Source organism: Spermophilus citellus (genome assembly GCF_964194105.1).
Source record: "Spermophilus citellus genome assembly, chromosome: 14".
NCBI lineage: Eukaryota > Metazoa > Chordata > Mammalia > Rodentia > Sciuridae > Spermophilus > Spermophilus citellus.
The window spans coordinates 105,589,032-105,616,717 of NC_138194.1; the positions used below are offsets into that span (position 1 = coordinate 105,589,032).

General features: G+C 46.8%; 1 long non-coding RNA gene across 2 annotated transcripts; it reads right to left on the reverse strand.

Annotated features, from left to right (window-relative positions):
- Window positions 1-7,431: 7,431 nt before the first annotated feature.
- On the reverse strand, window positions 7,432-14,766 carry LOC308633286. Of its 2 annotated transcripts, XR_014018745.1 has the most exons (5): window positions 14,542-14,766; window positions 10,358-10,579; window positions 9,362-9,439; window positions 8,660-8,785; window positions 7,432-8,036 (listed from the first exon to the last, which is right to left on the reverse strand). It is a non-coding gene; the product is annotated as an uncharacterized lncRNA (long non-coding RNA). The 2 variants fall into 2 exon arrangements; XR_014018746.1 differs by lacking the exon at window positions 9,362-9,439 and having other exon boundaries at window positions 14,542-14,755.
- Window positions 14,767-27,686: the final 12,920 nt, after the last annotated feature.

Consider the following 27,686-nt stretch of genomic DNA (forward strand, 5'->3'; position numbering starts at 1 on the left):
CTGGTGAGCCTGGCCCACTGGAGGGGTGTGTATTAGTGGGGACAAAATGCAACCATGTCATTCAGAGATATCTCCTACCTCCTAACATCTTCTCTCAGGGGTTCAGGGGCTCTGGGACCCTCTCTCACTTGGCCTGACTATGGAATAACATCCATTTAACCCTGGTATCACAAAAGTATCCCGAGCTGTCATTTCCATTTCACAGAGGAAAAACAAATGCAGAAGGCAACAGGCCAGCAGTCTCCTAGTTAGTGTGGGACAGACTTGGGTCCAGACATTCACGGTTCCAAGACACTTTTAACATTTACAACACAGTGCTTTTTTGATTTTATAATGTTTAATAGTTATTTTAGAATTGGACAGGCCTGAAAGTCTGAGAATGCAATGAACATGTTCATTACCACCCTGCCTCCTGATGGCAACCCATGTTTGATCATATTAAATGGTGACAGTGGTTGAGAGTGAGACAGGTGCCTTAGGATCTATTGATGACAACCCCACAGATGTGACATCTGTTGGCTTAGAAGCTAAGGGAAGCAGGCACGTGTTCTGTTTGTTTGTTCTGTTGAGATATACACGACAGTATAGAGTGTATTTTCATATACATACATGGGGTGCAAACCATTAGAATTTTGATCCCATTCTTGCATTGTATATGATGTGAAGTTTCACTGATCATGAATTCACATAAGAACATAGGAAAATTATCTCCTGTTCATTCTACTGTCTTTCCTGTTCCATCTCCTCTCCCTTCCCTTACCTATCTCTAATCCAATGAATTTCTATTTAGAAAGAGAGAATTTGTAAATATACTAAGTGCAGAATGGAAAGAAGACTAAAAAAATAAAATAAGAATGGTATAAATAATAATATAGGAACACATTTTAAATGAAATATCTTCAAATTTCTGGGAAAAGAAAAACTGTCAAAGTTGGTACAAAAGAAAACAGGAGGACAACTAGTAATTGTGACAGACACTTCTCCCACACACCATTTAGGGACAGTTTAATAGGTGAGTTTGATGGATCTTTAAAGAAACAGTACCTACCTAAAAAAAAATTGTTTTAAAAAGTAGGATGCCTGGGCTGGGGTTGTAGTTCAGTGGTAGAGCGCTCCCCTAGCACAGGCAAGGCCCTGGTTTCGATCCTCAGCACCACATAAAAATAAATAAATTAATTAAAGATATTGTGTCCAACTATAACTAAAAAACAAATATTTAAAAAAAAAAAAGGAGGATGCCTATCTCACTTCTTTTTTGGGAGGGCGGTACTGGTTATTGAACTCAGGGGTACTTGCCCACAGGTACCAAAATACCCAGCCCTATTTTGTACTTTATTTAGAAACAGGGTTTCAATGAGTTGCTTAGGGCTTCACTTTTGCTGAGGCTGGCTTTGAACACGCCATCCTCCTGCCTCAGCTTCCAGAGTCCCTGGGATTACAGGCAAGCGCCCCCACGCCCTTTGCCTACCTCACTTCCTAGGCCACTCTCATCTTGATTGTGTGTGTGAACTAGGGTTGAACCCCCAGGGCCACTTTACTCCAATCCTTTTTCATTTTGAGACAAGGTCTCACTGAGTTGCTGAGGCTGGATTCAAATTTGCTATCCTCCTGCCTCAGCCTCCCAATCACTGGGATTAGAGGCCTATGACACCATGCTTGGCTAATCTTGATTCTTAAAGTAGATAAGGATGGCAGAAGAAAAAATATTAAAGGCTCATCTCACTTAAAAACAAATGTGGGGCTGGGGTTGCAGCTCAGTGATAGAGCACTTGCCTAAAATGTGTGAGGCACTGGGTTCAATCCTCAGCACCACATAAAAAAGTAAACTAATAAAGTTTCAGAAAGATTTTTTAAAAAATATAAATGTGAAATTCCTTCATAAAATATTGTTAGATGAATGCACACATATGAAAATGCAGAAGGTTCAAGAATATGTAAAAATATAAGGATGACATCAGAAAAATCAATGTTAATTCCCCACATCATTGAACTAAAGATGAAACCACAGACTCATCTCAATTTTTCATAAACGTCAACATTCCTTTATAATAGAAACTTTAAAAACTAAGAATATAGCCTGGCACAGTGGCACATACCTCTATGCTTAGAAAGCCAAAGGAGAAACATCACAAATTCAAAGCCAGCCTCAGCAACTTGGCAAAACCCTGCCTCAAAACAAACAATAAAAAGGGCTGGGGATGTGGCTCAGTAGTAAAGCACCCTTGAGTTCAATCCCCAGGTACCAAGAAATAAAAACTAAGAATAGCTGTTGTGGTGGCTCAGGCTTGTAATCCCAGGGGCTTGAGAGGCTGATGCAGGAGGATCACAGTTTGAGGTCAGCTTCAGCAATTATTGGGGCCATAAGAAATTTAGCAAGACCCTGTCTCAAAAAAAAAAATGGCTATAGATGTGACTTAGTGGTAAAAGTGCCTCTGGGTCTCATTCCAGTACCAAAACAAACAAACAAAACCCTGAGGATATAAAAATTTATTTATTAACTATACATATAGAGAATATATACCAAAATCCTATATTCATTATTCTCAGAATAATTCTGAAAATCTTTAGATGGAAACCCTTTAAGATCAATATAAACCCAGGTGTGGTGGTACATACCTATAATCTCAGTTACCTGGGAGGCTGAGGCAGAAGGATTCAAAGTTCAAGGCTAGGTTGGGCAACTTAGTGACACATTGTCTCAAAATAAAATGTAAAAAAGGGCTAGGGGTGTATGTAGCTCCATGATAGAGCACCCCTGGTTCAATCCCCAGTACTGCAAAATACAAAGGAAAAAAAAAAAAGGAAAAAAACTAATGGGGAAAGATTGATTGTTTAATATCTTTGGGGGAGCTATATGGAGAAAAGTTAAGCTGGATCTACACCTTAAGTGTACTAAGTTGGTTTCCCAATGGATTACAAACATAAATGTGGAAAGTAAAATTAAAACAAGAATAGGATAAAACACAGTAAAGTATCCTGATGACATTGGAGAGAGCAAAAACTTCCCAAAACCACAAAGCTCAAGGCAAAACTAAAAAAAAAGCTAATATTATTACTTTAAATTTATTTCTATTTAAACAGATGTCATTGCAAATTTAATAGATGGTACACTAGAAGAGATCTGCAATTTAAACCTGAAAAATGACTCACATCTAGAATACACAAGAACTCTTGCAAATCTTTAAGAAGACAAAAATAAAGGAACTCAATAGAAAAGTTAAAAAATGTATGTGTGTGTGTGTGTGTGTGTGTGTGTGTGTGTATATATGAAAAAAATATATAAATGGCTGGATAGTATTGGGGTCATAAAACTCACTTGGAATCCATGAAAGGAAAATTGAAACAACTGTGATGTCTTTGTTTACACATCTCGTTCAAAAAAAAAAAAAAAACCGAGGGAACTCTGTGTCACTCAGTGTGGACAAGGACATGGCAAACCAAGAATTCCCAAGCACTGCTAATGAGAATGTGAGTGGCATAAGGAGCCCCAAAAGGCAGAATGGTGTGGATGGTGGCATATCCTATGATATCCTATGAACCAACAAACCCTTTGCAGGTGGGTAACCCAGAGGAATTTTTGCCTAGGTCCATAGAGACTGTGGAAGCAGATACTCAGTGCAGTCCTGTTTGCAGCAGTGGAGACTAAGAGGCAATGTGGAAGTTCATCATTAGATGATGTGTAAATAGAATGCAGGGAGTGCAACCTGAAGTATATATTCTACAGCAGCTGGGAACAAAGAACCAGCTACACGTAGCAAGAGGAGATCCCAAAAGGAAGAGTTGCATTAAAAAAAAATAATTAAATGGGACTTACACTGAACTACATGCTACAGTTTGCATGTTAAATAACCCCCAAAGAGGAGGGTGTGGTGGCACATGCTGGTAATCCTTGTGACTTGGGAAGCTGAGGCAGGAGGATTGCAAGTTTAAGGCCAGACTCGGCAATTTAGCGAGGGCTGAAGAGCCTTAGACTGTCGAGTTCCTCACGACTAAAACACTCAGGGTCACTTGAGGTGAACTGGACTGCACAAAATAATTACACAAGAGACAGAGATACCTTTTTCTTTGGGGTCCTATGACCGTTCCTCTGACCTTAAGGGAAGGGAGAGGGAGAGGGAGGGAGGGAGGGAGGGAGGGAGGGAGGGAGGGAGGGAGAGAGAGAGAGAGAGAGAGAGAGAGAGAGAGAGAGAGAGAGAAAGCGTCAGTGAGCTGAACCCTTTTATTGAGAAGCCATTCAAATGAGGCAAAGAGTCAGGTTTCAGGGGGTTGAGTCCAGCTTAATGATGTCTGCTATCAGCAGGTTGACTGACATCTAGGAAGGCCACACCCAAAGGCAGAGCAAGAGAAGGGGACACATAGAGGGCATTTCCATGGAACATTCTATCCCAAACAGGGCAAAGGGGTATTATTACAAAGGAATGGGTGAGTGTAGCTCAACTCCATGGGTGACATGCCTACATCTGAAGTCATGCCATCAACTTCCTGACTGGGACCATGACCAGATCACTACGAAATGCAGTGATCGGTCAAAGTCTCTTGCTTCAGGATGGAAGGCGCAAATCATTCAGAGTGGCTCCCCACATTAGACCCTGTCTCAAAATAAAAAATAAAAAGGGCTGGGGATGTAGCTAAGCAGATAAGCATCCCTGGGTTCAATCCCCAGTACCAAAAAACAAATAAACATTGTCCCCTAAAAGCTCCCCAGCATGGCACTGTTAGAGGTGGTGGAGTTGAGGATGGGGCCTGGTCGGAGGTCTTCTTGTCATGGGGCCATATCCTTGAAGGGGACTGTGAGACTCTGTCCTGCCCTTTCTCTTGCTTCCTGGCCACAAGATGAGTGGTTTTGCTCCACCACATTCTTCCACTATGATGTGCTGCCTTACCAAAGGCTCAAGAGCAATGGGATCAACTGAAACCTCTAAGGCTCTGATCCAAAACAAACCTTTCCTTTCTGTAAGTTGGTTGTCACAGGTATTCATTACAGTAATGGAAAGCTTATCAACATGTTATGTAAATTAAAATCACATACACCAAAGGATAGTATACATTTTAGCCAGGTACAGTGGCATATGCTTTGTCTCAACTACTTGGGAGACTTCGGCAAGAGGATTGCTTGAGCCTAGGAGTTCAAGGCCAGCCTGGGACCTGATTGACCCTGTTAAAAAAAAAGAATAGGATGGAAGGGACAAAGAAAGGAGGGAAGGAAAAAAGACTTGCAGTCTCAGAGAAGCCTCTGCATCACATCTGGATAGCATTTGGCACGAGGCCCAGCAGGCACACACAGTGAGCCTCAAGATGCCTGCACTCCATGGGCAGAGATGTCCAAGGAGCTGAACTCCAAAACCTTCTGCTCAAAAAAACTAGATGTGCAGGGGCGCTGGGGTTGTGGCTCAGTGGTAGAGCACTTGCCTTGCACATGCAAGACCCTGGGTTCGATCCTCAGCACACCACATAAAAATAAATAAGTGAAATAGAGGTATTGTGTCCAACTACAACTAAAAAATAAATATTAAAAAAAAACCCTACATGTGTCCACAGACATCAGGAGGAGCCCACAGGCCAAGCTCCCATCCAGGTCTGCCACTCCTGATCTTTAGCATCTAGAGTGGGCCTTTCCCTTATCTCCATCTCTATGCCTTCTGGCCCTTTTTGCCATCATCCTACCAGTTTTCAAGTTCTGGTTCCAATCCTTCCCTCATGGAATCCATCTGACCCTGATTCCCCAGTTGACCCTGCCCTCCCCATCAGTTTCCTGCTTCTCTCCTCTATGTAGGTGTTTCATGCAGCCCCTGCTTATCATGCTGTTCCGGATAAAGGTTTGGCCACTACCAAACAGCTTCATCTCACACCTGTAATCCCAGCAGCTCAAGAGGCTGAGGATAGGGAGTTCAAAGCCAGTCTCAGCAACAGGGAGGTGCTAAGCAACTCGGTAAAACCCTGTCTCTAAATAAAATACAAAGTAGGGCTGGGGATGTGGCTCAGGGGTCCAGTGCCCTTGAGTTCAATCCCTGGTAGATTGCCCCCCATCAAAATACAGTTTCATGTTTTCCTATGACCCATCCTGGGGACTCACTTCTTAACCTGCTTCTCTCTTGGCCTACCTTCTGGGATCAGGCCACATAATATATCACTGGCTTCTCCTAAGGCTGTCTTTGTCCCCATTCCATAATAGTACACCACAGGGGGCAGCTACCATGGGCAAGAACCTGCCAGGGTTCAAAGGAGTAGCTGGCAATGGTGACCCCTGGAAGCCTACCTTCTGCCACAGTGCACCAAAACCTTTCTTACTAGATGCTTCTTCCACACCCATTGCACCCACAGGGCCCTGCACTAGGAACCCCAGACACTGCCTGATGAGCTAGCAGAAGGCATTTCTGCCTTTGCCATATTCCTAGATGTTTCTGCAGGCACCAAGGGAAGGCTCCTCCTGAACTCTTGTGGCAGTGCTGGAAGGCAGCTCATGCTGTGGACGTGGCACATCCACTTGGCTGGTACATGCTCTGTATCTGTGGGTGAGCTGGTGTCTGATGAGGGTGGAGTTCTGGCTGAAGCTTTCCCTCGCTGGTGGAATTCATGGGGCTTCCTTCTGGAGTGTGTTCTGTGGTGATAAATCAAGTGTGACGTCTGAAAAAGACTCACTCACACTCGGTGCACACATAGGGCTCATCCCGACTTTCATTCTTTGGTGACCAGTCAGATGTGATATTTGACCAAAGCCTTTGCCACACTCCTAGCATCTCTAGGGCCTTTCTGTAGGACATAACCTGGATGGAGGGTCGAGTGTGACAGCTGGCTGAAGCTTCCCCAAACTACATGCCAAGGGCTTTTCTCCTGTATGAACTCTGATGTTTAATGAGATTTGCTTTCTGATTAAAGGCTTTCCCACACTCATTACATTTGCAGAACTTCTCTCCATTATCTACCAACTGGTGTTTAATAAGATTTGAAGGCGGGGGTTGTGGCTCTGTGGTAGAGCACTTGCCTAGCATGTGTGAAGCACTGGGTTTAATCCTCAGCACCACTTAAAAATAAACAAAATAAAGGTATTGTGTCCATCTATAACTAAAAAAATATATAGATATTTAAAAAAAGGTTTGGGGCTGGGTATATAGCTCAGGTGGTAGAGTGCTTGCCTTACATGCCAAAAGCCCTGGGTTCAATCCCCAGGACCACAAAAAAAAAAAAAAAGTTTGAATTCCTATTAAATCCCTTGCTACATTCATTACACAGGTACGGTTTCTATCTAGTGAACTCTCTGATGTCCATTAAGGATTGAGTCATGATGGAATTTTTTCCCACACTGAATTCATCCACAGGGCTTCTCTCTAGTATGAATTTTTTTTTTAATTTTTAGTTGTAGATGGACACAATACCTTTTATTTATTTTTTTGACTCTTTTTTTTTTTTAGAGAGAGAAAGAGAGAGAGAAGAGAGAATTTTAATATTTATTTTTTAGTTTTCGGCAGATACAACATCTTTGTTGGTATGTGGTACTGAGGATCAAACCCGGGCCGCACACATGCCAGGCGAGCTCGCTACCGCTTGAGCCACACCCCCAGCCCCTCTAGTATGAATTTTATGAAGTCAAAAAAGGTGTGAGTTTTTGCTGAAAAAGTTCCCACACACATGATATCCATAGGCTTTGACCCATTGGGACCGGCCACCTGACCACTCAGGCCTGGTTCCCACGGAACACCTTGGCTACCTACCCTCTATCCACCAGTGTTTGATGCCTCTGCACCCAGAAACACACATTCCAATTTGTTGTATTTCTGGTCTTTTCCTGCTGTGTTGGTTTTCAGGGTGCTGGCCATTTGCCTGGAACCTTTCTTTTGGGAAAAGAACTTCCTTCTGCCCATTCCTATGACTTTTTTTACATGAATGTTCTGCTCCTGCCTCGGTCCTAAAAGCTTGTTGAGACTTAGATGCCTCTGGATTGCCTCTTAGGGAAACTTTCTGAGTCACTGCTTGAAATTCTTTTCCAAAAGATTTTTCCTTTGAAGTTAACTGATGACACTTTGTCTTGACTTGAAAATCTGAAACACAGAAGGGAAATTAAAGGCTTGCCTGTGAAAGGAGAAGGAAGGTACAGGTGTCCCCCACTTATAATCCCCATGTAGGGATATGTTTTAAGACCTCCGGTGGATACCAGAAACAGGTTAGCACTGAACCTAAACAGACTATGTTTTTTCCCTTTCATTTTAGTGCTGACAACTAAAGGAGCACAGCTGCTCAGTGCCTGCCACGTGCCTTCTAAGAGCCAGACATAGATCCTGGTGCCAGGAGTTCAGTTAGGAATAGAGACCCTGCCCCCATGGAGTTGGCAGCCTAATGGGGAGTCAACAATAGGACATCAAGTTCAGGACAGAGAATTCCTCTCCAGCTGGATGCCCCCCCCCCAAGACCAACATGCAAACTCCATGCAAAGACTTGGTTTTGCTTAATCTTAACCTCAGCACTTAGAAGAATGACTACACATGGGTGCACTCAATTCGGACTTGTTGATGGAATGAGTGACAGGAATGTTGATGGAATGAGTGAAAGGGTCCTTCTGCTGATGACATGTTCCAAATGTAGACACAGTGCAGTGTCCTGTTTATAATGAAACCCAAGTCCTAATTGGCCTATCATGTAGACACCGAGAAAATGAGCATCTCACCTGAGCAGCAGCACATTGTGTCACTGTGGACTTGTACTTGGAGGGATAGGGGCAGGAGGGGAGTTGGTAAAGGACTGTCACATTTCTCAGGACTAAAACACTCAGGGTCACTCCAGGGGAACTGGGCTGCGTGAAATAATTACATAAGAGTCAGAGATACCTTTTTATTTGGGTCCTATGATGGCTCCTCTGACCTTAGGGGTCTGTGGAAAAAGAGAGAGTGAGTACTGAATTATTTTATTGGGGAGAACCACTCAAATGAGGCAAGGGGTCAGGTTTCAAGGAGTTGAGTCCAGCTTCCTGATGTCTGCTGTCAGCAGGTCGACTGACATCTAAGAAGGCCACACCCAAAGGCAGAGCAAGAGAAGGGGACACACAAAGGGCGTTTCCATGGAACATTCTATCCCAAACAGGGCAAAGGGGTAGGATTACAAAAGAACAGGTGAGTGTGGTTCAACCCCAGGGGTATGCCCACTCAGAAGACTGGCCTCTGAGGTGGGGGCAGGGAGACCGAGTCAGGAGTCATGGCACTACAGCATCAGACTACTGTGATCTTTCAGATCCCCGTGGGTGCATCAGGACTGAAAGGCGTGGTACTTCAATGTGGCTCCCCACAAAGGACAATCAAGGCCATCTGCCCTCCGTGCTACATTGCTTGCAGCTTACACACAGCACTTCCCCGGGAAACTTGCTGTCATTCACCTGTACAGGGAGGACCCATAGGGCCACAATCCTTGGCATTCCTCCTCCAGAGATGACCCTGGATCTGAACTCTGGAAACTGTTCATCAAGAAGATAACTGTCGGGCTGGGGATGTGGCTCAAGCGGTAGCGCGCTCGCCTGGCATGCGTGCGACCCGGGTTCGATCCTCAGCACCACATACCAACAAAGATGTTGTGTCCGCCGAGAAGTAAAAAATAAATATTAAAAATTCTCTCTCTCTCTCTCTCTCTCTCCTCTCTCACTCTCTCTTTAAAAAAAAAAAAAAGATAACTGTTAGTGCTGGAAAATCAAACCTGTCCAGCCTGAGGGCCACTGAGGAGAACAGAGGAGAAGGGCCCCAGAGGAGGTTCAAAGAGAAAGGGATTAGAGGATGAGTCCACTAGACACTCCCTATAGAACAAGGGCACTGACCTGGACTGGGGTGTTTGGTCTACTGAGCACCAAGAGAGCCTAGAGACCAGGCACTGGGATGCAGGAACTAAGGCCCCACTATGTGGTGCTCACCCAGAGCCCTCAGGGTATGGTAGTTCTCCAGCATCATGTCCCAGTAGAGCTCTGTCTGCTGGGGGCCCAGGTACTGTGCCTTTTCCAAAGTAAATTACAGAGCAACGTCCTTGAAGGTCATCATGTACTATAATAATAGGTGCTTGCTACTCAGAACCCCTCACCCAATCTGAGGGTACAGGAAGAGGCTCTTTGTGCATCTCCCAGCCTTCCAGGTAGATGCTGGGGAAAAGTATTGGTGGGTAGAGGTGGGCAGGGGAAGGGGTAACTGTGTGGAAATATTGTACCCTCAAAACTGGGGTCTCTCTCCAAGCCCTGTGATCAGCTCAGCTTGGTGGGAAGGAGTAGCTGGCAAGGTGGGCCTGGATCCAGGGAAGATTCTGTTCTGAGCCCCAAGGGTGTGCTGGGTGAGGGACTCCAGGCTAAAACTGTGAGGCCCAGATGGCAGTTGCTCTCTGAAGGCCAGCTCACCTGAGACTTGGCCACCATGGCTGGGCTCTTCCTGGAAATAACTGACGGTGGGAGGAGTGGTCAGAAGGAAAGCATGGGAGCACATGAAGGCTGGCTGCCCACTAGGCTTAGCACCGTCTGCAGTGGCCCTGGGCCACCCTGTTGGCTGGCTTCAAACTCGTGATCCTCCCGTCTCAGCCTTTCAAGTACTGGGATCAAAGGCCTGTGCCACCACATCTGGCTCTTAAAAAAAAAAAAAAAAAGTATTTATTCATTTATTTATTTTATTTAATTTTAAAAAATATTTATTTTTTAGTTATAGTTGGACACAATATCTCTATTTCGTTTATTTATTTTTATGTGGTGCTGAGGATCGAACTCAGTGCCTCACACATGCCCGGCAATCGCCCTGCCACTGAGCTACAGCCCCAGCCCCCTTCCTTGGATTCTTTTTTTTTTTTTTAAGAGAGAGAGAGAGAGAATTTTTTTTAATATTTATTTTTTAGTTTTCGGTGGACACAACATCTTTGTTTGTATGTGGTGCTGAGGATCGAACCTGGGCTGCACGCATGCCAGGCGAGCACGCTACCGCTTGAGCCACATCCCCAGCCCCGTTCCTTGGATTCTTAAGGCTGTGATGTCACTGCCACTTCTTTCTAACACTCTCAGCCTTCTCCCTCTCCCTGTTGCCACTGTCTGGCTCTCTCCTCCCACCAAACCCTCCTACAAGTCTTGACCACTGTGTGGTTACAAATGGGCTGGGAGCTGACCCAGGCCTCTCTGCCCTGCCCCTAGCTTTCACTTCTCCTTAAGCCAAGCCATCTCAAGTCAGGGCCACACACCCAAGAATGGGCTGGTGAGTTACATGGGGGCATTCCCAAATAAGTGTGTCCTCAATTAGTCACTTCACCTCCCTAAGCCTCGGTTTCCCCACCTGGCACTTGAGAACTGCACAGTTTTAAGTTAGGGACTGAAGGAAATACATTTGGTTAAAGCATTTGCTTTACGCCAGAGCTGGGCAGGTCTTCCAGAAAAGCATGCTGCTGACAGGGACAACATGTCCTTCTCCCATACCCCATCACCCTACCTTGTGACTCCACCTCCCCGCATCTCCCCAGCCATCTGCTGTACCTGCTGCCCACACCCTAGCCAGTCAGCCTCTGGGTAAGCTCTAGGCCCATCCTGCTGACAGCTCAGGTCCCTGCTGACAGCTCAGCTCAGGGTGGGCCTTCTGCCTCTACCCTTCTCTGCCACAGCACTCCCCCTCTCTGACAAGGTCTCATTTTTTGTTTCCTAAACGCACCTCCTACTTAACTCTCGTCTGTCCTTCAGGTCTCACCTCTAGGATGACCTCTAGCTCAGTACAGGAGGAGTCATACAGCCACAGGCACTGTTCATGTCACCTCAGAGCAGTGGGTCAAGATCAAGAGATAGCTCAGAGCAGAGGGCTGCATGGAAGGTGTGAAGAGAGTATCAGAGACAACACAGCCAGAAGTGCAGGGACATCAGGGCCACCTAGGCAGGGAAGTCTGTACCAGGGTCGGGGCTGCAAGGCACTTTAAGGGAAGTGCTGCAGCCAGGAGGAGATGTTCCCAGGGAGCAGGAGATGGGTTAGAGGTGTGGCCTGCAGTTCTGCCCCTGGTGGCTGAGGCAATGGATGTGGGAGCATGTTATCGAGACGTGTCTGTGGCCTCTGGTCCTGTGAACCTCCCTCAGCCCCTCTATGCCTGTCTGGCCACTGGGTCCCCTGATCTCAGTCTCCACATCCAGCACTTCCAGTGTTGTTTTGGCCTGATTCTAGCTTATCACCTCTCCTGCCTAGGCCACAGTTCCCACACTGCCCCAGGCCTTAACCATTCAGCCACCAGTGTGGCCAAGGCATCCTCTCCCTTTGGCTACACCCTTGCCATTTTGCGGGGGAGGGTACCAGAGATTGAACTCAGGAGCACTCAACCACTGAGCCACATCCCTGGCTCTATCTTCTAAGGATCTGGCTCCTCATTCTGAGGGCAGTGGAAGATGGTAGTTACATTTATGCTTTAAAAAGATCACGCTGTTCTCAAAGTAAGACCTGCTTCCTATTTGCAGAAGAGAAAAAAAATGTACTGGCCATTACTTGCTAATGAGCACCTCTGCCAAGACCATGACTCCATACCACTTGGGATGAAGGGCAGTGAGTGTCAACATGGGTGGGCTCTAGGTTGCATCTGTAACAAGTCAGTGTCACAACAACACAAAAAGCAAGGTAGCATATTCCAGATTAAAAGAGCCTAAAGCAGCTAGGTGTGGTGGCACGCACCTATAATCCCAGCAGCTCAAGAGGTTGAGGCAGGAGGATCTCAAGTTCAAAGCCAGCCTCAGCAATGGCGAGGCACTAAGCAGCTCAGGGAGACCCTGTCTTTAAATAAAACACAAAGTAGGGTCAGGAATGTGGCTCACTGGCTGAGTGTCCCTGAGTTCAATCCCCTGTACCCCACCCCCCAAAAAAGAGCCTAAAGAGACACAATCACATGTAATGCACACTGGGCATGGTGGCGCATGCCTGTAATCCCAGCAGCTCGGGAGGCTGAGGAAGGAGGAGCTCAAGTTCAAAGCCAGCATCAGCAGTGGCAAGGCACTAAACAACTCAGTGAGACCCTGTCTCTAAATAAAATACAAAATAGGGCTGGGATGTGGGTCAGTGGCTGAGTGTCCCTGAGTTCAATCCCTGGTACAAAAAAAAAAAAAAAGTAATGTACAATCTTTAATTAGCTCCTGGACTTAAGATAACTGTTTAGTCAGTTTTTTTCCCCCTGCTGTGACTAAAAGACCCAACAAGAACAATTAGAGGGGAAGTTTATGTGGAGACTCTTGGTTTCGGAGTTCTCAGTTCATAGACAGCCAGCTCCTCAAGGGTCAGGATGAGGCAAAACATTATGGTGGAAGGTTGTGGTGTACAAAAGCAGGTCAGGATATGGCCAGCAAGAAGCTTTACAAAGACAAAAATATAAGCTCCAAAGACATACCCCCAATGACCCACCTCCTCCAGCCACACCCTATGTCCTACAGTTACCATCCAGTTAATCCCTATCAGTGGATTAGCACCGATTAGGTTAATGCTCTCATGGCCCAACCATTTCACCTCCGAACCTTTTTGCATTGGCTCACAGATGAGCTTTTATGGGACACCTCATATCTAAATCATAACATTCATGAAGACCACAAATTATTGTTTTAGCAATAGGAAGTAGACATATATACAAAGACATAATCAAGGTAAAAAATGTCAGCCCCTGCATTCTAGGTGAAAGGTGTATGGTGTGCATTCTAGTATTATTTTTTTTTTTCAAGTTTTCTATGGGTATGAACATTCTCAAAATTAAAAGTGGGAGCTGTGAGTGGTAGTGCATGCTTGTAAACTCAGTGTCTCAAGAGACTGAGGCAGGAGGATCCTAAGTTTAAAGCCAGCCTCAGCAATTTAGCGAGGCTCTGTCTCAAAATAAAACATAAAAAAGGGCTGGGGGATGTGGCTCAGTGGTTAAGCACCCCTGGGTTCAATCCCTGGTACCAAAACAAAACAACAACAAAAAATGAAAAGTGGGAAAAATAGAAAAAGATTGCTCTAGCTACTTACAGATAGCAAGCTGAAGGTAGGATAGGTTGGGACAGTGATCAAGGGGCTGCTGCCCACACTCCGTGTCTCCAGCTGGAGGTACCTCCTGTCATCAGCACCATGGCACATGTTAGGACACTGTCACTAACAGGAGAGTCCTGCCTGGATCAAAGGACCTCTACCTGTGTCACTGCTAAGGCCGTCCCCCTATAGACCTCTCCCAGTGATCTAATCCAGGTGGGAGATGGGCAGAGATCTGGGGAGAAGCTTCCAGCCATAGGACACTAGATGTGAAGCAAAAAAAAAAGGGGGGGTAGCCCCCTGGCACCCTTAGGTGGAAGGAGTGAATAAATTAATGATTTTCTCTCACCTCCTCTTCTTAGTATTGGAAGATGGCCCAGAAAGACTCCAAAGTGAGCAGTACTGCTGGGCTTTTTGGATGCAAAATCCGGAAATCAGGGCCCAGAATGAGGCCAGTGGTGGGGGTCTCACGCTGGCTCCCTAGACCCTCACTACTCAGTCCACAGAAGATTCGCGTGACCCGAAGAAGGCCACGCCCACTCCCCAGACCACGCCCCACACTCTCCACAGACCGCACCCCTGGATCACAGACTCAGTTCATCATAGTCTCCTGGCCGCGTGGCCTCGCGCCCACGACTCCTCGCAGTGCCACACCGTGATCCCCAGCTCCCACTGGGGCAGCCCCAAGATTCCGCCCCTGTGCGGACCCCCCATCCCGGTCCGCCGCGCAAACGCCTGTGGGGATCCCGAGGCCTTCAGGCCATCCGAGAGACCGCCGCTCTAGCCGGGCAGGGACGGGCCAGTGGGACACGGGCCGGAAGTGTGGCCTGCCCTGCCGCTCTAGGGCTGGGAAGACCGAGGTCTCGGTGGTTCCAGACCCTGGCTGGTTCCCTTGGGACTAGGAGCGGATGTGGGAAGGTGGACCCCACGCTCTTCCCCTCCTCCTTTCCTGGAGGTCCTGTCCTGAAAAGATCCGGCGGTGAACTAAGGTATCTACAGGGGTGGGACTTAGAGTTCCGTGCTGTTGGGCACCCTTTGGAGGCCGCTATGTTGGCGCCTCGGTCGAAAGAGTAGGTAAGGCGCCGGGTGCGCGCCGAGGAGCGCCGAGTGCCGGAGGACGCGGCCTCGGTCTTCTCGGGAAGGAAGGTTGAGGTTCCCCAAGGAGGAACTCTGGCCCCTTTTCCTCCGAGCCAAGCCCCCTTCCTGGATGACCGTGGCCCTGGACAGCGGGGGGTGTTCCCAGGTGGAGGTGAAGGATGAAGACCTACGAGGAGGAGGCGCCCCCGGCCAGAGCCGAGGGGGTGAGGCCAAGGCGCGTAACCTCGGCGACTGCGAGGCGACGAGCCCGCACCTGGCATGGCGCGCCTTCCCTGGCTTCTCTCTCTTTTTTTTTTTTTTTTTTATATATATTTATTTATTTTTTTAGTTCTCGGCGGACACAACATCTTTGTTGGTATGTGGTGCTGAGGATCGAACCCGGGCCGCACGCATTCCAGGCGAGCGCGCTACCGCTTGAGCCACATCCCCAGCCCTTCCCTGGCTTCTCTGAAGCCCGCGTTAAGTGGTCAGCGAGCAGCCGGAGGAGGCGGCGAGGGCGGGGGTTCGTTTTTGGTGTTGGGGATTGAACCTACAGACGCTTTAGCATTGAGCTCCATCCCAGTCCTTTTTTATTTATTTGGAGACAGGGTCTTGCTAAATTCCTGAGGCTGGCCTTGAACTTGCGGTTCTGCGATTACAGGTGGGGTTTTAATAGGCATGCCAGCACAGGGGAGTAAGGGTAGCCTTTACACAGTGGACAAGTCTGACGCTGGTCCTGAGTCGGCTGAAGTGTCGGTGGGATTTTTCTAGGCTCAGGGACTTGGCAAAGAAAGTGCAGTGGCCTGAGTCTTGAATACTGCTGGCCTAGAGTTCAGGATCCTTCAGAGGCAAAGAGAGAGGATTGAGAGGATAGGAGGGATTGTTGGGCTTGGAAAAAAGAACAAGAAACGAGTGAAGAAAGATAAATCCAAAAAAAAAGAGGTTTTGGTTTTTCACTCAAAATAAAACCTGTGAAACAAGGAGAATAGATAGGAGAAAATAGTCTGGTTGGACATGGTTAGCCCTTCATCTGATGAAGAGGGAGTGGGTAAAATTTAAGAAGCAAGACAAACTTAAGAGTATGGGCATGGGCTGTGGCTGTGGCTCAGTGGCAGAGCGCTTGCCCAGCACGTGTGAGGCACTGGGTTGTATCCTCAGCACCACATAAAATGAATAAATAAAGGCATTGTGTTCATCTACAACTGAAAAAATAAATAAATAAACAAACAAACTGCTAGGCATGTTTGAAAACAGCCAGAGTCAGAGTTTGATGAATGATCTCATGGAAAAAATATTAGTCTTCTGCAAGATTGGAAGAGTAATGAAGGATAGTCCTGAAGCATGTGGGTTTTAAGCCTGACTGCCTGCCGTCCAGTTTGGGCAAAGTGTTTAATTACTGGGTGTCCCATTTTTCTCATCAGCAAAGTAAGGATATTAATATGTTAATAGCATTAATGTTTGTGAGGTACAGGTGTTTTGTATTCATTTAATTATTTCAACTCTCCTGTCTTTATTGAGTGGGACCACATAACTAGCCTTTCAAATGTGAGACAGCCATGTGCACCACTTCCTTCAGTCCTCTAGCCCTCTCAGACCCTGCTACAGCAGTCTCCAGGAGTAGCCTCTGCTTCACAGTGGCAAGGCCATAAAAGGGAAGTCTCTGAGCCCCTGAATCACTATGGCACAGAGCCACCCCCCAACACTACCCAGCTTGTGCTGGATTTTACAGGAAAAGTAAATTAAAGCATTTATAGGTTTTTTAAAAAATTTTTATTTATTACTGCAGCCCAATCTAGCCTATTTCAGTTACCATATTTTATTAATTCTAATGTACACATTTTTATTTCTTAATATCTGAAATTGTGACATGTTACCATCAGTTGCTTCTTGTCATCACTGTCAGCAAAGATTAAAATCAAGTTCTTCCAGCATTTATTTCTGCATACTACTTGGGAACACCACCATCTATAATTCTTTTAATCAAGTCTATACTTTTTAAAAAACATTTTTCAAGTTGTTGATGGACCTTTATTTTTTTTCATTTATTTATATGTAGTGCTGAGAATTGAATCCAGTGCCTCGCATATGTGAGGCAAGCGCTCTACCACTAAACCACAACCCCAGCCCGTAAATTCTCTACTTTTAAGACAAGTTTAATTAGGGATAATTCTGATATAATAAAACACATCCATGGTGAGGACACAACTCAATGACTGTTAGTTAAATTGAAACGATCCTGGGTGCATGCCTTTAATCCCAGCAGCTCAGGAGGCTGAGGCAGGAGGATCTCAAGTTCAAAGCCAGCATCAGCAATTTAGTGAGGTCCTAAGCAACTCAGCAAGACCTTGTCTCTAAATAAAATATAAAAAAGGGATGAAGATGTGGCTCAGTGATTAAATGCCCCTAGGTTCAATCCAGTACCAAAACAAAAACAGAAACAAACAAACAAAACCCCACAAAACAAAAACCTGATCCTAGTTTGAGGGCACTTCTGCCAACCCCTTGCATCTAGCCTGGGTCTACCTCTATTCTACCCACTTCCTGTCTGAAGATTTGCTTTCAATAGAAAAATCATGGGACTGGAATCATGGTAGTACAGATGTACTGCACTCCATATATGCATTCAATCTGTACGACTTCATTTTAGTATTTATTGTAATACGTTTTCTAAGCAACAAATTCACTTCATCTTTATTCATCTAGGAATGTATTTATTTTCCCTTCAATTTTGAAAAATAGTTTGAATATGGGATTTTTGACAGTTTTCCCTTTCTTTGATCATGTCATTCTATTGTCTTACCTCCTCCATAGCTTTAGGTGTGTTGTTAATCCTGTTGTCATCAATAATCAGTTGTTAATCCTGTGTCATCCCATTGTGATGAGTAACTCCTCCCTTCAAGGAGTTAGTTCTGACATGTTTAGGTGTGGAACTTTGTGGTTTTCCTGTCAGGACAGAGTTTCTTAAATCCACAGAGTGTGTGTTTTGCGGGGGTGTGAGGTATCGTTTGCATAGAGCATGTGTTGACAGTGGGAAGTCAGTTCTGGAAGGAGTGATTCTTCCCCTGTACAGGCAGCACCTTGGAAGAGGGCTCTGCATTTTATCTTCTTGCACCTGCTCAGATCAAGTCGATCTGACCTACACTTAGAGACAAGTTGAAACCTTGACATGCACATGCAGGTCACTTCAGGCTGTGGCTGCCTGCCTCTCCTCCTGGACACCAGCCAGTCACTACTCTGTTCTGGGGGGAAGGCACAATCCTGACCTGCTCAACCACTAGCAGTTGTTTGCTGAACGCAGGTCACTGAAGGGCCAATTTGCCAAGACACCTTGACCTGATTTGTGAATTTGTGATTTGATTTGTCCACAACATTGTTTTTAGATACAATCTTCCTAACTGCATTCTCCAAATGCAACATGTCACATTCAACTGGCAAAGAAACATTTGGAATGAGTTTGAGACTAGAAAGCTGCCGATGTTGATTGCTGTTCTGCTGCAAGGGGAGGCCAGATGGACTGTTCAACACCACTGAGAAACTTCAACTTTTATTGCTTTTGAAACAATGTATCTTTTCAAAGCTTTTAACCTGCTGCTAAATCTTTTCCATCCCCATGGGGATGGATACAATGTTAAAGTCACCATAGTACCATTGTCATGCTGACTTGCCACATCATCATCTGAACATCATCTGAACTTTGTCTCAGAAGCATTCAGAATTTGGTCTTATGAGAGCATTTAACCTGCAGTTTATATTATTAATTTTACTGCTTTTCACAGTTCCCATTACACTAAGCAATGAATTCAGGAGAACACACCTCCTTCATTGCTGAGTAGAATCCCCTGGTGTTCGTGTACTGAAGAGTGAAATTCCAGGGAGCAGGAAGCCGCATCCCATTATCAGTAAGGGAAAATGAATGGCATCCCTCTGTGGCACATACTTCAGGTTGCTCTCCCTCCACACACTAGGAGGGTCTTATTTACAAGGTAGCAAATGCCAAGGTTGAGTAGTACAATGGGGCCTTTCCAGACTAAGCCACTTGTGTAATAGTTTTCTCTTGCATAGAAAACAGTCATGTAGGGGCTGGGGTTGTGGCTCAGTGGTAGAGTGCTTGCCTAGCATGTGTGAGGCACTGGATTCAAATCTCAGCATCACATACAAATAAATAAGTAAATAAAGGTCCATCAACAACTAAAAAATATTTAAAGAAAACAGTCATGTAAGTAGCAGGTAGCATCTGTTTTCTTTGTTTTAGGAGAATTTTTTTTTTTTTTTGCAGACAATTTTTAAAATTTGTTCTTATTACACAAGATAGTAGAATGTATTTTGACATATTATTCATATATGGAGTATAACTGTTGAACCATGATGCAAAGAAAAGACCACTGACTCCAATTTTAAATCAAATTAACTCAAGCTTATATTGTGTACCCAAATAGAGCTGGCCAGTGGCTGTCGCACCCAAGGCTTTGAGCATGCTAAACAAGCCACTCTATCACTGAGGTATACACCCCCAGCCCCCTTCCTACCTTCTTAGATAATTCCTTAATCATGTGGGAGGATGCAAATGATTAAGATCCTAAGTCAGCTCCTCCTGAGAGTTGCACACCCCACCATCTGTCCCTGGCCATGCTTTTGCCTTCTCCAGGGTCTGTTTGTGCAGACTCAACTCAGGCTATTGGTTCTGCTGCAGATTGCTCTATCAAATGTTCAGCTGTGTTAGATGTGTGTTGCCAGGGACTAGAAGGGAGTTCTCCTTCAAAGAATAGCCTGACAATTACAAGAAACAGCCCCCTGGGAGACATCCTGCCTGGGAGACACCCTGCAGCCATCTATCTCCCTGAGACATCCTGCGGCCATCTGTCTTCCTGAAATATCCTGCGTTATCTCACCTTGTGAAGACATCCAGCAACTGCCAATAAGAGAGCTTCCCCCATCCCCAGCACATAAATACCCCTGTGTGAACAATAAAAGTTTGCAGCTTGATCAGAACTCCTATCTTGCTGTCACCCTTCGTGTCTCTTGTCCCTTCATTCCTCCCCATCTAGGTTTGCTGCCCACGTTGATGTGTCCTACCAGTCGGGACAGTGTGTGAGTGTAAGTCACACAAAAGTAGCTACTCATGACTTTTAACCATGACAATTGTTTGAGTTCTCATCAGGAGAGAAATACAAATTAAAACTACAATCAGAGCCAGGCATAGTGGCACACTGCTGTAATCCCAGCAACAAGCTGAGACAGGAGGATCTCAAGTTCCAGTCCAGGCTCTGTAATTTAGAAAGACCTTCAGCAATTTAGTTCTCACTGGACCCTGTCTCAAATTAAAAAATAAAAAAGGGCTGGGATGTAGCTCAGTAGCAATGTGCCCCTGGGTTCAATCCCTAGTACCTCCTCAAAAACCAAACACCTAGTTTCCCCATCAATGGGTGTGGCACTGTTATTTGTCAACCCCAGGGTGTGGGGAAAGCAACTTTTTGTCCAGCTAGTGGCAGAACTGGGGCAGGGCTCATGGCCAGTTGGGCACACTTGGGTAGCAAGTCTCAGCATGAATACTGCCAGACACTGCCCCAGCAATTCCACTTCCCCGAAGTGTTTAGACACACAAATAAAACGTGTATAGGATTTAAACGTGTCTGTGTTCGTGGAAGATTGCCACTAACATATATCCTCAGGCCTTTAAATTTTTTTTATTTTGGGCTGGGGTTGTGGCTCAGCTGTACAGCGCTCCCCTCGCACGTGCCAGACCCTGGGTTCGATCCTCAGCACCACATAAAGATAAATAAGTAAAATAAAGGTATTGTGACCAACTACAACTAAAAAAATATATATTAAATTTTTTATTTTGACACAGTGTCTCCCTGAGTTGTGAAGGCTGTCCTCGAACTTGCCATCCTCTTGCCTTAGCCTCCCGAGTTGCTGTGATTACAGGGGCGCCACTGCACCCAGCACAAGTTAATTATATTTCAATAAAGCTTATAAACGATTCTAAAGGAGCTAACGTCTCATTTTCCAGGTGGCAAAGCAGAGGCAGTCTGGAGGCCAGGGGGAGGGCCTGCTGACCAGTGTCTGGGCTTCTGATTGCTCCAGAAGGGTTAAGAACCGGCCAGAGCTGGTTCACCTACTCTTTGGACCCCAGCTCTCCCGAGAAGGGATACTGGAAGGCAAGGATCTGATGGGGCCGACTGTCCAGGCGCAGAGGTGTGATCCAAAGGCCAGGGTGGCCCAAGGGAAAGTGAGCCCTCTAAGCCTATGAGCAAGTGCTCAGGTAGCTTACAGCTCCGTGTATGGGGTCTGGGGTCAGGACCTCGGGGGTCTGGGCGTGACTCAGTCCTGAGATGCAGGTCAGGGGGCGTGGCCTGGCGCACTGGACGGGGCGGGGCCCTGGGATGCTGGGTGTGGCCAGAAAAGGAACTTGAACCACGACTGGAATCAGACTTGAGCCGCAGGGGCGTGGCCAGGGGTGGAGAGGGAGGCGGGGCCTGAGGGGCGTGGCTGGGGGAAGCCACCGCTAAGGGAGCACTAAGTGCTGGGCGCTGGGGCGGGGGAGGGTAGGGCTGGGCCCGTGGAAAGTGAAGTCCGGGAAGGAGCGTGAGGGGACGGTGGATGTGGCCAGGGCTGGAGGCATGGCCCTACAGGCCGGTGCTGGCAGTCCCGGTAGCGCCCCGGAGGAGAGGAGAGGCGGCCGGGCAGAGTGGGTCTGGCGGTTCTGCCCGTCTGGTGTCCGTGGATTCTTCTGGGGCACCAGTGCCCCCACTGTTCCGTGTGCAGTGGGTGTGCCTGACAGAACCAAGGGTGTAGCAGGCTGGGGCGAGGTCCTGTCTCCACCAGGATGTCCCATTGCTCCGCACTTAGACTGCCCCCCCTTCCTTGGAACCTTGGCAGGCCACGGAGGCAAGTGGGAAACTGAGGACCTGGTACTGACCTTGCCGCCTGCACAACTGGAGGCGAGGTCCCACCTGCTGAATCTTGCTATCTTTCGTGTCTCCGCCCTTCCAGCTGCCCAGGGCTGCTCCAACCCCTGCTGGCCCACGTCTTCTGCCACCACCGCCACCGCTGGCCTTGGTGAGGCTGCAGTGGGCTTTGGAACCCGAATCCACTGGTTGGCACCAGACCCTCTGTGGAAATCAGGCCCTGCTCTGAGTTACTCTGAGATATGGAACAGTAGTTTTCAAGCATTTCCTAGCTCTCAGTTACTCCATTTTGAAAAGCAGCAGTTTGCCATGAGTTACCCACCCTCCCTTTTTTGAGGTTTTTTTTTTTTAATTTTTGTTTATTTTCTTAAGATTTTTTTTTTTAGTTGTAGATAGACACAGTACTTTTATTTTACATATTTATTTTTATGTGGTGCTGAGGAATGAATTCAGTACCTCACACATGCTAGGCAAGCACTCTACCACTAAGCCACAACTCCAGCCGTGACTTACCCATTTAAAAAAATATATTATTTTCTAGTTGTAGCTGGACACAATACGTTTATTTTAATGTGGTACTGAGGATCAAACCCAGGGCCTCGAACATGCTAGGTGTGTGCTGTATCACTGAGCCCCAACCCCAACCCCTTGAGTTACCCATTTTAAGTGCTGTTAGAATGACTCCATACCTTGTTTGTACAGATAACCCCCATCTACCTAGCACTACCATAGGTGCAAACTGATATATAAAAAGAGACCCCCCCCCCAAGACTGGAAATGGCAACACACTGACCCTATTACTTCATCATTCCTCATGAGCCTTGCCCAGGAAAATTGCCACAGCAATGATTTCTCTTACTTTCTTTCCCAGGAACTTCAGCTCCTTTGGTTTCTCCAGTAGGTGAGGACTTCAAGCTGACACTTTGAAACTGCCTGCCTTCCATACCTGTGCCTAGGGTAAGTTCTGACCTCTGGCCCATGACAGATCTGACTATCTGCAGTGATGTTTTTGTATTTGCATCTGCTCCCTGCCCATTTGCTCAGTGAAGTATCCTGTAATCAAGGCAGCCTTAATTTAGTCTTTCTGTTTTTGTTTAAAGTGTGATATGTTTCTTGAGCCTTATGTTAGTAATTAAGACTTTAATAAAATTACCTGTGATCACCTGGCTCATGACTACCAAAAGACTGACCCACGAGTATTCAGTGAATTGAAACCGACGAAGGTGTGAGTTTATTGTTATTATTCAGTAAATTCTGACATTGTGGAAAGACACAAGTGGTGTCTGGCCTATGCCGACTGCATAACTAGGTCAAGACAACCTCCTACACCGGGTCGGTCGCTCTGAAGCCGCTTTCCTCCTTCAGGGTTGAGCTGGGATCCTTGGCAGCCCTCCCAATTCCAGGAGTGTCCAGGGCTGGGCTCTGCCAAGCTAAGAGCAGCCTCTAGAGGGCCGGACCCAAGGCCCTACGCCAGAGTGACTAAGGACTCCTCCGGGCCCAGCTTCGGTGACCACCGACTTGAGGCCCTCCTGATGTCCTAGCGCGGCGGCGCCCTGCAGGGCGGGGGGAGGAAGCGGCTACTTCCGGTGGCTGGGGGGGGACACTCCCGGAGGGTGTACCTCCCAGGCGCATGCACAGCGCGCAGCCGGTTTGGAGCCTTCGGCTCCGGCTCTGGGAAGAATGCCCACGCGTTCAGAAAGACAGGGCAGGGAAGGGCTGGGGCAGTGCTCGCGGTCTCAGGAGCCCCGGAGCGGGTGTAGACTAGCTCTTGGCAGTCCGAAGGTTCCTTAGGATGGATGGTTTAGCAAGTATTTCCACCCCCCTTTTGTCTTTTTTAACCCCCTCCCAGCAGTGGGAGTAAAACTCCTTGTCTCCGCCTCTGCCACGGAGCTACATTCCCAGCTGTTTTTACTTTCTGGATGCTACTGTTTGCAGCGCAGAAGTTCTTGATATTGATGTAAATTGTACATATTGTGTATATACTTATTATAGCTTATATAATGTACGCAATTATGTTAAAAGTACGTATGTTATGAGTGGTCTGAAATGGAGAAATCTAGCCCATCAACGTGCATGAGCTCACTGAGTGTTAGGTGAGAACACCCTAACATCCATTCTGGCACTTTTTAAGAACACAGTACATTGTTAACAGTAGTCGTCAGGTTGTACAACAGACCTCTCCAGTTTTCCTAACTGGAACTTTGTATCCTTTTACTAATTTCTTACTAAACCTTTTAGTTTGAACTAATTTCAAATTTATAGAACAGTTGTAATAAAGCAGAAAATTCTCAAATAACTTTACTCAAATTCAGCAGTTTATTTTTATTTTTGGAGGGGTTACTATAAGATCCTTACATTGATGCCCAAGGGGATCTCCATCACCCAAGGCAGAACTGGTTCCCAAACTCTGAGCCCAACTGTTCCTGTTGTAGTCCACTCCTCTGATCACCTGCCTGACACCCACCACTGACTGGCGGATTGGTGAGTTCCCCCATCCCATGAGCGCCTGAACCCTAACTCACCAGAATGAGGGAATTGACCATTGAGTGTGCGTAATCCCTCCGGGTGTTTTAGGAGGTAAACGCACCCCACTCAGACCCGTCAGGGTCGTGGTGGACCCCTGGGAGTCTACCTCCTGGGACACAGGATAGATTCTCCCTTTCTGACTCCTCCATCTCCCCTCACTCTCGGCTCCTGTGGACAGGCTAGGGCAGCTGCCACAGTCTGCCTCACCCGAGTTCTGACTCCTCTGTTCCGCCCGAAACTGTTCCACCCGGAAAAAGTCTCCTTCTGGTTCTTTTGTTCCACTCGAAAAACTCCTGATGTCAGGTTGCCCATGGCCTTGGCCCTATTTGGGTCTCACATATGGCACTCCCCTGGTGACCACCAGGCAGTGCCCTCTGTCTATTTCCCTGTGGCCAGAGGCCATTTTGGGGATGTCCACTTGACCCTCCATCCGCTCTGGAGCTTCCAGGAAGCTCTTTTTGTCCCAGGGCTTCTCCCTCTCTCTCTCTTTCTCTGACTCTCATCTCGCCCTTCTAGCATGGGAAATTCCTCATCTCTTCTAGCCAATTCTCCTTTGTGGAGCCTCTTAGATAATTTGACAACCATGAGCCTGGCCCCTGATATTAAACCAAAAAGGCTCATAAAATTCTGTACCCAGGACTGGCCTACATACCCCCTAGACAACTAAAACGTTTGGCCCAAGTGTGGGTCTCTGGATCCCAATTTACTCTGGGATCTTTTTAATTACTGTGAGTGATCAAAGAAGTGGAACGAGATTCTTTATGTAGAGGCTTTTTCCTTGCTACGATCTCACCCAAATCTCTGCACCCAATGCAAGCCTCAACATCTACTCCTTGCTCACAAGCCTCCTTCCTCTTCTTCTTCTTCTTCTTCTCTACTCTCTGCCTTCTCTCTGCTCTCTGCCTCCACTTTCCACCCGGCTGACGAACCACCTCCACACCACTATCCCCCACCCTCAGCCCCGCTTTCCCAACTTTCACCCCCCTCCCACTTCCCCATCCTCTACATCTGCGGCTTCTTCTTCTGTTGACACTCCCCCCCGAACCTCCTCCCATTTCCATTCCTTCTGCCCTCCACCTCAGTTTAGTCCACCCACCCACCACCTGTTTATGCACTAATGCAGCACCTAACCCATAAGTCACTATATCTCATCACCCAACTCAAACTTCACATGTTGTGGCCCCCCTTCGAGAGGTCGCTGGGCCAGATGGGATTTTAAGGGTTTATATTCTTTTCTCTATGCTTGACCTTTCTCAAGTAGAGAAAAATTAGGATTTTACACTGCAAACTCTGTCTCTTATATTAAAGAGTTCCAATACTTAACCCAAGTCTACGGCATTACCTTTCATGGTCTCTATATGATTCTGTCCAAAATTCTCCTCCCTGAGGAAAGGAGAAGGGTCTGGGACAGGCTAGGACCTATGCAGACCAGATTCATCAGACTGATGCCCACCATCCCCTAGGGGCCCAGGCGGTTCCAGACAAAGACCCTCATAGGGGTTATAATGATCTCCAAGACCTGAGACACAGGGACCACCTTATTAGTTGTCTGATGGCTAGCCTAAAGGCAGCGGCACAAAAAGGTATTAACTTTGATAAACTCCAGGAAGTCATCCAGGAGAAGAATGAAAAACCCTCAGCCTCCCTAGACCGATTAACAAAGGCTCTCCTTCAGTACACTAATTTGGACCCTGAGTCCAAAGGGAGGCAACTTCTTATGACCTATGTGTTCTCACAAAGCTACCCTGACATACTGGCAAAGCTAAAAGAATTAGCTTGGAGGGGCTGGGGATGTGGCTCAAGTGGTAGCGCGCTCGCCTGGCATGCGTGCGGCCCGGGTTCGATCCTCAGCACCACATACCAACAAAGATGTTGTGTCCGCCGAGAACTAAAAAAATAAAAAAATAAATAAATATTAAAAAAAAAAAAACTAAAAAAAAAATGAATTAGAGAGGAGACCCTTGACTCCTTAGACCGGGATGTTGGCCATGGCCTTCAAGGTCTACCACAACAGAGATGAAAGAGCAAAATGCCAAAAATGCCAGATGTTGGCCCAGGTGTTACAGGGCTCCTTCCAACCTATGGAAAAGGGGAGACAACAACCCCCACAACAAGGATCCCCTGGGTCCTGCTTTAAGTGTGGTAACGAAGGACACTGGGCTAGAGCTTGCCCTAACCCCAGGGCACCTCCCTGACCATGCCCCAGATGCCGATGTTCTGGCCACTGGGGATCGGACTGCCCCAATTCCCGGAGGGGAGCTGAGGTCAGTCCCTCCACCAGTGACTTGCTGGGCCTAGCCGCCGAGGATTGACGGGGCCCTGAGTCTTCTGTCCCGACCTATTCAATTACCAAGCAGGAATGCAGGGTGGTTATCCGAGTGGATGGGCGTCCCATAAACTCTTTGGTAGACACTGGGGCCACATTCTCGGTTCTGAGAGAGTTTTGGGGAAATACCTATCCCTCCAAATCTCCTATTGTTGGGGTAGGGGTTACAACCATCATCCCACGCAGAACTCCTCCCCTCACTTGCTCCTTATCTGAGTTCTCCTTTTCACATCATTTTTTGGTTATGCCTCAATGGCCGGTCCCCTTGCTGGGAAGGGATATATTATCCGTCTTGAAGGCCTCCAAAACCTTACCCTTATTATCCTCCCCTACTCACATCTTTGTCATGGCTTTACTCCCCAACAAAAAAGAGACTTTACCTCTTTGTGTCTGATGTGAAGACTCCAACGACCACCAGAACACAAATTTTCCCCTCCCCTGTAAAATAGTAGATCCAATTGTGTGGGATACTGAAACCCATCTCTGCAAATTTCTCTCCCATGGAAGTGCATCTTAAAGACCCTAACCACTTCCAAAACCAGGCCCAAAACCTGTTGCCAACTGCCAGTCTTAAGGGCCTAAAGCCAGTCATTCAGAACTTATTGAGAAAGGGGTTCCTCCATCCCACACACTCTCCATTCAATACCCCAATTTTAGCAGTAAAACAGCCTAAAGGAACATATTGTTTGATGCAGGACTTAAGGTTAATAAATTCTTCAACCAGGCCCTTATACTATCCTTTCCTCCATTCCTACAAACTCCACCTGTTTTTTAGTTATTATCTTAAAGATGCCTTCTTTTCGATTCTTCTATCCGTCTCTTCTCAAGACATATTTGCCTTTACCTGGACTGATCCAGAAACTAGACATTCCCAACAGTTAATCTGGTCTGTCCTACCCC